Source organism: Entelurus aequoreus, linkage group LG03 (genome assembly GCF_033978785.1).
Source record: "Entelurus aequoreus isolate RoL-2023_Sb linkage group LG03, RoL_Eaeq_v1.1, whole genome shotgun sequence".
Lineage (NCBI taxonomy): Eukaryota > Metazoa > Chordata > Actinopteri > Syngnathiformes > Syngnathidae > Entelurus > Entelurus aequoreus.
In genome coordinates this window covers 48764827-48774643 of record NC_084733.1, presented here as the reverse complement: position 1 = coordinate 48774643, position 9817 = coordinate 48764827, and positions in this window count along the sequence as shown.

Here is a 9817-nt window from a genome sequence, read left to right as displayed (position 1 = left end):
GTCTGTTGGTTGATCTAGATCAGAGGTGTCCACACTTCTTCAGCAGGCGAGCTACTTTTCAAAATAACCAGGTCGAGGTGATCTACCTCATCTTCATCTTTATATTCATATATATATATATATATATATATATACACTACCGTTCAAAAGTTTGGGGTCACATTGAAATGTCCTTATTTTTTAAGGAAAAGCACTGTACTTTTCAATGAAGATAACTTTAAACTAGTCTTAACTTTAAAGACATACACTCTATACATTGCTAATGTGGTAAATGACTATTCTAGCTGCAAATGTCTGGTTTTTGGTGCAATATTAACATAGGTGTATAGAGGCCCATTTCCAGCAACTATCACTCCAGTGTTCTAATGGTACAGTGTGTTTGCTCATTGGCTCAGAAGGCTAATTGATGATTAGAAAACCCTTGTGCAATCATGTTCACACATCTAAAAACAGTTTAGCTCTTTACAGAAGCTATAAAACTGACATTCCTTTGAGCAGATTGAGTTTCTGGAGCATCACATTTGTGGGGTCAATTAAACTCTCAAAATGGCCAGAAAAAGAGAACTTTCATCTGAAACTCAACAGTCTATTCTTGTTCTTAGAAATGAAGGCTATTCAACAAAATTGTTTGGGTGACCCCAAACTTTTGAACGGTAGTGTATCTACATAAATATATACATATAAATATTTAATATTTACATATAAAAAATGTCTATTTATATATCCATCCATCCATCCTTCTTCTACCGCTTGTCCCTATATAATCATAATTTATACTTATTTTATATATAAATTGTAGCTATTGACAAGACAACAATGGTCTTTGGTTGAAAATAACAAGAAAAGCTGTCACACGGAACAACCTTACCCTTGTACATGTCAGTTTAATTTTGAACTCTTAATACAAGCGAATGAAGGCATACTTACTCAACAGGCATATATGTCACACTAAGGGTGGGAGTATAAACAACGCCAACACTGTCATAAACATGTGCCATATAGTGAAACCACACTGAACAACTATGACAAACACATTTCGGGAGAATATTTGCACCGCAACACAACATAAACACAACAGAACGACTCAGTAAAGAATCGACCCAACTCTCTCATTTGAGTCACACATTAAGAGTGTTACTAAAACAGCCTTCTTTCATCTCTGTAATATCCCTAGAATTAGTCCCATTTTGTCCATCACCGACGCTGAGATCATTATTTATGCATTCGTTACGTCTCGTCTCGATTACTGTAACTTATTATTTTCGGGTCTCCCTATGTTTAGCATTAAATATTACAGTTGGTACAAAATGCGGCTGCTAGACTTTTGACAAGAACAAGAAAGTTTGATCATATTACGCCTATACTGGCTCACCTGCACTGGCTTCTTGTGCACTTAAGATGCGACTTTAATGTTTTATTATTCCGTATAAAATACGCAAACGGTCTGGCTCCATCCTATCTTGCTGATTATATTGTACCATATGTCCCAGCCAGAAATCAGCGTTCAAAGAACTCCGGCTTATTCGTGAGTCCCAGAGTCCAAAAAAAGTCTGCAGGCTTAAAGGCCTACTGAAACCCACTACTACCGACCACGCAGTCTGATAGTTTATATATCAATGATGAAATCTTAACATTGCAACACATGCCAATACGGCCGGGTTAACTTATAAAGTGCAATTTTAAATTTCCCGGGAAACTTCCGGCTGAAAACGTCTAGGTATGATGACGTTTGCGCGTGATGTCAATGGTTGAAGCGGAAGTATTGGTACACCATTTTATCCCAATACAAACAGGTCTGTTTTCATCGCAAAATTCCACAGTATTCTGCACATCTGTGTTGGTGAATCTTTTGCAATTTGTTTAATGAACAATGGAGACTGCAAAGAAGAAAGCTGTAGGTGGGATCGGTGTATTAGCGGCTGGCTGCAGCAACACAACCAGGAGGACTTTAAGTTGGATAGTAGACGCGCTATCCGACGCTAGCCGCCGACCGCATCGATGATCGGGTGAAGTCCTTTGTCGCGCCGTCGATCGCTGGAACGCAGGTGAGCACGGGTGTTGATGAGCAGATGAGGGCTGGCGTAAGTGGAGAGCTAATGTTTTTAGCATAGCTCTGTCGAGGTCCCGTAGCTAAGTTAGCTTCAATGGCGTCGTTAGCAACAGCATTGCTTGGCTTCGCCAGGCGGTACAGCATTAACCGTGTGGTTACAGGTCCAGAGTTTGGTAGTATTGTTGATCTTCTGTCTATCCTTCCAGTCGGGGGCTTATTTCGTCTGTTTATATATGCAGTTAAGCACAATACTATCACGTTAGCTCCGTAGCTAAAGTGTTTCGCCGATGTATTGTCGTGGAGATAAAAGTCACTGTGAATGTCCATTTCGCGTTCTCGACTCTCATTTTCAAGAGGATATAGTATCCGAGGTGGTTTAAAATACAAATCCGTGATCCACAATAGAAAAAGGAGAGAGTGTGGAATCCAATGAGCCCTTGTACCTAAGTTACGGTCGGAGCGAAAAAAGATACGTCCTGCACTGCACTTTAATCCTTCACTCTCACGTACCTCATCCACAAATCTTTCATCCTCGCTCAAATTTCTCGGTCCGAATCGCTCTCGCTGCTGGTGTAAACAATGGGGAAATGTGAGGAGCCCTTCAACCTGCGACGTCACGCTATTTCCGGTACAGGCAAGGCTTTTTTTATCAGCGACCAAAAGTTGCGAACTTTATCGTCGATGTTCTCTACTAAATCCTTTCAGCAAAAATATGGCAATATCGCGAAATGATCAAGTATGACACATAGAATGGATCTGCTATCCCCGTTTAAATAAGAAAAATTAATTTCAGTAGGCCTTTAAGAGCATTTTCTATTCGGGCTCCTGTACTCTGGGACGCCATACCGGTAACAGTTAGAGATGCTACCTCAGTAGAAGCATTTAAGTCCAATCTTAAAACTAATTGGTGTACTCTAGCCTTTAAATCAGGGATGCCTTTTATGTCTGTCGCGAGCTACCGGTCAATCGCGAAGGGTGTATCAGTCAATTGCCTGCCAGGCAATAAAAAAATAGTTTTAAAAGTTAGCGATCATCAATCGTCACTACGATGTCACTTTTGTCACTTGATTGACATCTGCGGCACCCAAGGAGTTTGTGAGATGAAGCTGGCTGCTATGAACTCAATGTTAATTAAAAAAAACAACCGTCCCCACATCTGCGATCCCTTCCAAGGTTTTTCGTTGTTCCCATTGGGTTGAGATTTTTTAGGCCCTGATGTGGGGTCTGAGCCGAAAATGTCATTGTGGCTTGTGCAGCGCTGTGAGACATTTGTGATTAAGGGCTATATAAGTAAACTTTGATTGATTGATATTACCTGTTACTGATGACTTGCATTGATTGGAATCAGACAGAATTCACTATAGTGCTGATAACTTCCTAATTTACATTGTGGAGGAGAAAAAAAGTACTCTTTTCTGTCCAATACCACATACCATTATTTATTATTTATTTTTTCGGACTATAATGCGCAATAATGTTATATGCGTATATGTATATATATGCATATGTATGGATATGTGCATGTGTGTGGATATATACATATATATATAGATACATATCTTCTTTTTTATCTTTTTGTACTATTTATATTATTAAATTACTGTGTATGCACCTCAGGGGATCTGCTCCAATTTTGTTGTTCTTTGAACCTGTTCACTGTAATAATGACAATAAAACTCTATTCTATTCTATTCTATTCTATTCTAAAAGATGTTGGTTTTCGGCATCTTATTTGTCCAGCTTACATACTCGTTTTTATACACTTTACAAGAAATACATTGATTGATTGATTGATTGATTGATTGAGACTTTTATTAGTAGATTGCACAGTACAGTACATATTACGTACAATTGACCACTAATGGTAACACCCAAATAAGTTTTTCAACTTGTTTAAGTCAGGGTCCAAGTTAATCAATTCAAACAGACATGACGTCATGACTTCACACACGCTTCAGTGTTTACGGAAGTAATCATGGCTTTAAATCTTGCACAGTTGTGGCAATTTCAGGGATTTTTTGCAATCAAAGTGAACATTTTCTGAACCAAAATTTTGCGTCTAAAAGATTAAGAAGGTAGAGGGCAAGTGATTTGGCTATCGCGGTTTGTGGGACATTGCTGCAATCTCTGCTCTGCAGAGCATGTGTTAGCGAGCAGTCAGAAACAGGAGTGGTGGAACATTAAAGTGAGTTATATGAATTGTTGCCTGTTTCCTGATCCTTTGTCAACTATTTATTTTTGCAACTGTCTATTTTGGCGAAGAATTATAATGCTTATCAGTTTTTGATGACTAACGGGTGGGAGGGTGATCGGAGCGTTCGGACTGCAGTCGCATCGGATACATACTTTATTTATATCCTCATACGACAGAGGCCTGGTTCAGATATGAAAAAAATCTAAATTGTACTGTTCACATTGACATTAACAAATCAGACAGAGGTCACATTTGGTCAAACAAATTGGAATTGACCTGAAGTGTGAACTGGGCCTTACTCTTAACAGCGGTGACACATTACACCTACAACTCAAATCCTTAACCCAATAAAAATATGCTTTTGGGTAAGACATTGACAGCAAGCAGTTAAGTTAAAGTTAAAGTACCAATGATTGTCACACACACACTAGGTGTGGCGAATTTATTCTCTGCATTTTACCCATCACCCTTGATCATTTGGTGCGTGCGCAAGTGGGACGGGCATGGTATGCAAATAAAAATGTTGTATTTTGCAATTGTATTTTCATGAAAATGTTGGTAGGTTTCCAAACTTTGGTGGTGTTTCAATTTCGGGGTACTGTTGTATTTGCATGGTATCAGGGGACAATCACTAAGTATATTACAGTAGCTTGGCGCAATGCAATTTATAAGGGATTTGCAAGCTGTATTACCTCAATGAGACACGGTATTGTGAAAACAAAGCTAGGCAATGACGTTTAGATGAATGTTTAGTTCAAATTATCTAAATGAGATGGTAATTTTGGGCATCTTTTGGATTGCTCTAAATACTTAAGGACTTTTATTAGCATAATAGGATGAGCACTTCCCAGTAATTAGTTAAAATGGAGCACAAAATAAGCCCCTCAAAATATGTATTAATAAAACACAGCTCATAGAAGAAACAAAACCCTTTGGTTTTCCTCTGAAATTGTGATTTAGTTTTATCTAAATGGTAGGATAGTGTTTACATGATTTGGAAGCTCTTTCAAGAGCCATTTGGTGCAATTTGTTCTGAACACAGGTATGGATAATTATCTAGCAATTGTTTGTCCACTTCTAGGACTGCAGCCAGCTGAAAGGTGAGATGCTCCTAAAAGATGTAAAAGCTATAAAAAAAAAAATTCAAAACCAAAACCAAAACAAACACTGCTTTAGTTCACTTCTTAAAACCAGGAATAACAATGTAAATGTGATTCTTTTTTATTTTTTTCTATTTCCGTCTGTTTACAAAAGGCCCTATATTATAAAAACAAATGCTAGGTAATGACTGAAGATGACTCGTCAGTTTGTATTTTCAATTTGACACGATCATTTTAGGCAATCTATGTGGGTTCTGTACCGAGGATGTCGTTGTGGCTTGTGCAGCCCTTTGAGACACTTGTGATTTAGGGCTATATAAATAAACATTGATTGATTGATTGATTGATTCTGATTTGGACTGTTCTTAATATTTCAGGGATATTAAATCAGATTTGAAGTGGTGGTTTTTGATGCGGTACAAATGGGGCCAGAAGGATGGGGGGTGGGGGTATTCATATCAGGTCAGGATAGGCTGAGCAATATGGCTGAAAACTGTATCACGATTTAAGAGTTGTTTATATCGATCGATATCGATAATTATTTATATCTATTATGACCTATCGAAAAGGGATCAAGAGAAAAATGTAATAAATTTAAACATTTTTATTTCAAATGTAATCTTCCTGTGATTATAATCCCCCGAGATATCAAGCCAGACAGGAAAGGAAATGTCAACACAACCATGGACAACGCTCAAACAATCACTGTGGACTAATTCTAAAACCACATTGAACATCTAACCTCTTAAAATTAAAATACCAGTAGGGTGGAAAAATAAGTTGACTTCATATGCTTAATTGTGTTTCATTAAATCCATTAAACTATATCCAATTGCATTTACAATCTGCAAAGTACTGTATTTTGCGGACCATAGGGCGCACCGGGCTAAAAGGCACACTGCCGATGAGCGGATCTATTCAGGTCTATTTTCATACAAAAGGCGCACCGGATTATGATTAAAGGGGTCTTATTAGGATTTTTTCCATCGATTTAAAACACTATCTTGTGGTCTACATAACATAAAAAGTGATTGTGGTTATTTGGTGAAAGTGTTGCATAGATTATGTTTTACAGACCATTTTCAAGTAGCTTTTTGAGCATCTTTTCAGCATGCGCCGTTTTGTGGGCGGTCTTACCTATGTGGCTCACATTCAACAGCTTCCTCTCCCCGTCATCTGTGTTGTAGCCGTTAATCGTGCAAGGACAGGAGTCAAATAAGTGTTAAAAGATGGAGCTAACCGTTTAAATGACATTCAGATTTTACTTAAATCAATAACGGAGCAGCGTCTTCTCATTCTTCGCTCAATAATGCAACATCAACGCCGGAAATGTGTCCCGTGAAATACCGTTTGACCGGAACTCTCTAATAACTAAAGTTCCGTGGGTGAATTATGTGATAGCTAGTCTATTGCCAGATATAAGTAAGAACTTTACGCTACTTTCTATTAGAAATGGCAACAGCGGAAGATGAATGCCATATAAGAAGGTATAAAGAAGAAGCTTATGACTACAATGGCGGATGCGCGCACATTTTCAGGACTTCTGCAGATCCTAAATACACATCTGCAGGTACCAGAATGTAAGAAAAGTTGGTTTTGCATAATATTGTGAAACAAAACGCCAGGTAATATGTCTGCTAAAAGGTGCCATTTTGCTGTCCTTATACACGCACCATATTAATACTGGTATGTTTAATGCGCCGACAATCCATCAAGCGGTGTGGCTTCATAGATTACCGAAGTCGTACTAAAACATTTTGACAGATTTTTGAGCGCCGTGTGTAATGTTCCATATTCTCAATGAGACATTTTAAAGTTTATGTGTTGTTTACTGTGTTATGTTGTGTTATGTATGACTACCATCTACTGGTCACACTTATCATTACACAATGTACCAAATAAAATTGCTTCGAGGTCGGTAAGCACAACCAGAATTATGCCGTACATTAGGCGCACCGGGCTATAAGGCGCACTGTCGATTATTGAGAAAGTGAAAGGATTTTAAGAGCGCCTTATAGTCCGAAAAATATGGTATGTGAAAATTTCGTCTAAACATCATAAAATACCACAAATTCAGTCAGCCATTTTGAATATTCCGCCCCGAACATCTCCAATAATTTCCGTAGATTGACGTCACTGGAGTAACACTTCTGCACTCTGACCATAGTATCAGATCAGTCATACCGGAAATACGCACCGCTAACATTGTAGTCAATGGGGGAAGACGATTTCGCCCACAGAACTCTCTAAATAACCATCCAAAACCCGCCAACAATACTCTTCACGCATATCGTGACCTGAATATTAACCAAATATTAGCTATGTTGTTATTATAAGCGTTAAGGCAGACTAACTATTTTTAGCGATGGATTGATAGCAGTGTTAATTTTGTTAACTAAAATTTTTGTCTTCTTTATCGTCAACAACCTATTTTCCCTTGACAAGATTAGGGCTATAACGAATGAAAACAAACGCACTTTGACTGAAACAATGAGGCACTCGCCGTGGAGTTTACAGTTACGGTAGCACAATTAGCCCCGAACGGGCTAACATCACCACTAACGTGTTACACGTCTGATTCGCCCAGCGACTCTCTGTCGGAGTATCAGCGCAGGGGTCCAGTGCACCACACTTTTGTATTGTTGCTCGGTCCTTCGGCGGAGTGCTTCGGAAGCCCGGACTGTTTACAGGGGGGGCGGGAGCGAGCAGGCGGGCGAGCGAGGGAGGCAGGGAGGGAGGGAAGAAGAGCGTGTAGGGTGTCGTGGAAAAGCGGCAAAATGTTTCTCTGCTTGCATCACGCAAGTGACGTCAATGCATACTTGCCAACCTTGAGACCTCCAAATTCGGGAGATGGGGGGGGGGGGGGTGGGGGGGGGGTTGAGGTGTGTGTGGGGGGGTTGAGGTGGGCGGGGTTGGGAGGAGGGGGGGGTGTTTTCGTAGCCCGGAAGAGTTAGGGCTGCAAAGGATTCTGGGTATTTGTTCTGTTGTGTTTAGGTGCGGATGTTCTCCCGAAATGTGTTTGTCATTCTTGTTTGGTGTGGGTTCACAGTGTGGCGCATATTTCTAACAGTGTTAAAAAATAAATAAAATAAAATATGACCACCCTCAGTGTGACATGTATGGCTGTTCCTCAAGTATGTCTTGCAATAACTTGCGTGTGTCTGCAGAAGCCTCCTAGACATGTCTGGGCTGGGACGCTGGAGAAAAAGATGATGCGGTGACAGTTTCTAGAGGACACTAAGGCAGTGCCATCACGATATTGTCGAGCCTTATACCACACCTTGATTGGAAGATTCCTTCAGCTCCGCACACAACGCTGTTAAGCTGCATTCATTTAAAACTTGCGGGCTGCACAAACATTAAACTGTCATATTAAGGTGGGGGCCGCAAAATAACATCTCACGGGCCACGTGTTTGAGACCCCTGGTCTACACAGATATCAATAGTAACTATACAAAGTATAAGAGCTGGATCGAGTCGATACCACACTGATTACATTAAGATTTTTTATCGTCACAAAATTTTTTTTTTTCCTTTTTTTATTTTTATTTTGTTTACTAACTCAGGAAATACGTCCCTGGACACACAAGAACATTAAAATATGACCTATATATGAACCTGCAACTACTTGGTATTGGATCTTTACCTAAATTTGTAGTATCGTCCCAAAATAATGTAAAGCATCCAAACAGAATAAGTGCTTATTCAATTTTAAAAATATTTTATATTTAAACATGTCAACATATCACAAATGTTACGAAAGACTTTGACTCTTGTTTGATGACTGAATTTATTAATACAACACAGGAGAGCTACTTGGCGAAAAAGGGAATGTTGTGTTCTTGCCTTAATCCTTTTACATTGTTGAAATCAAATGTTAGCAAAGTATCCACAGCATGTAGAAATGTGCGTATATAAAGCATGAAGGTCGTGAGGCATCGCCAATTTCCACACTCATTTCACTCTTGACACATCTCACAGCTGGTTTTTGTGGGTACCCTGTTAAGAACTGGTCAAGGGGGTGACCACGGGATGCAGAGACGGGAGGCAAGTTTGTAAAACAAAAGGGAATCAATTTAATGAGTCCTACAAGTGTAACAGAAGGCGATGGGGCAGAAGTGCACACCATAAATACTTAAATGAAACAGGTTCCTTAGTGGTCGTCAGGGGGAGAAGCCAGTGCACACTAAACACAGGGAAAAGTCATTGTTGCCTCAAGGAGGCTAGAAAACAAACACAACAACGTTAGGAATTACAGGACTAAGGAAAAACAACGAACCAGAACTGACGAGGCGCAGCAGGCGTGTGCACGTGGAAGGTGCAGGATAAAAATTAACCGAAAAGAGCCAGCTGTGGGAGGCGAGCTTAAATAGTCCTCGGTAGAAATAGGTTGCAGGTGTGCCTTCGTGTCCGCCCCTCGCTGGAGACTAACGAGCTGAGGAAACAAATCACAACAAAAGAGAAGGCAGGGAA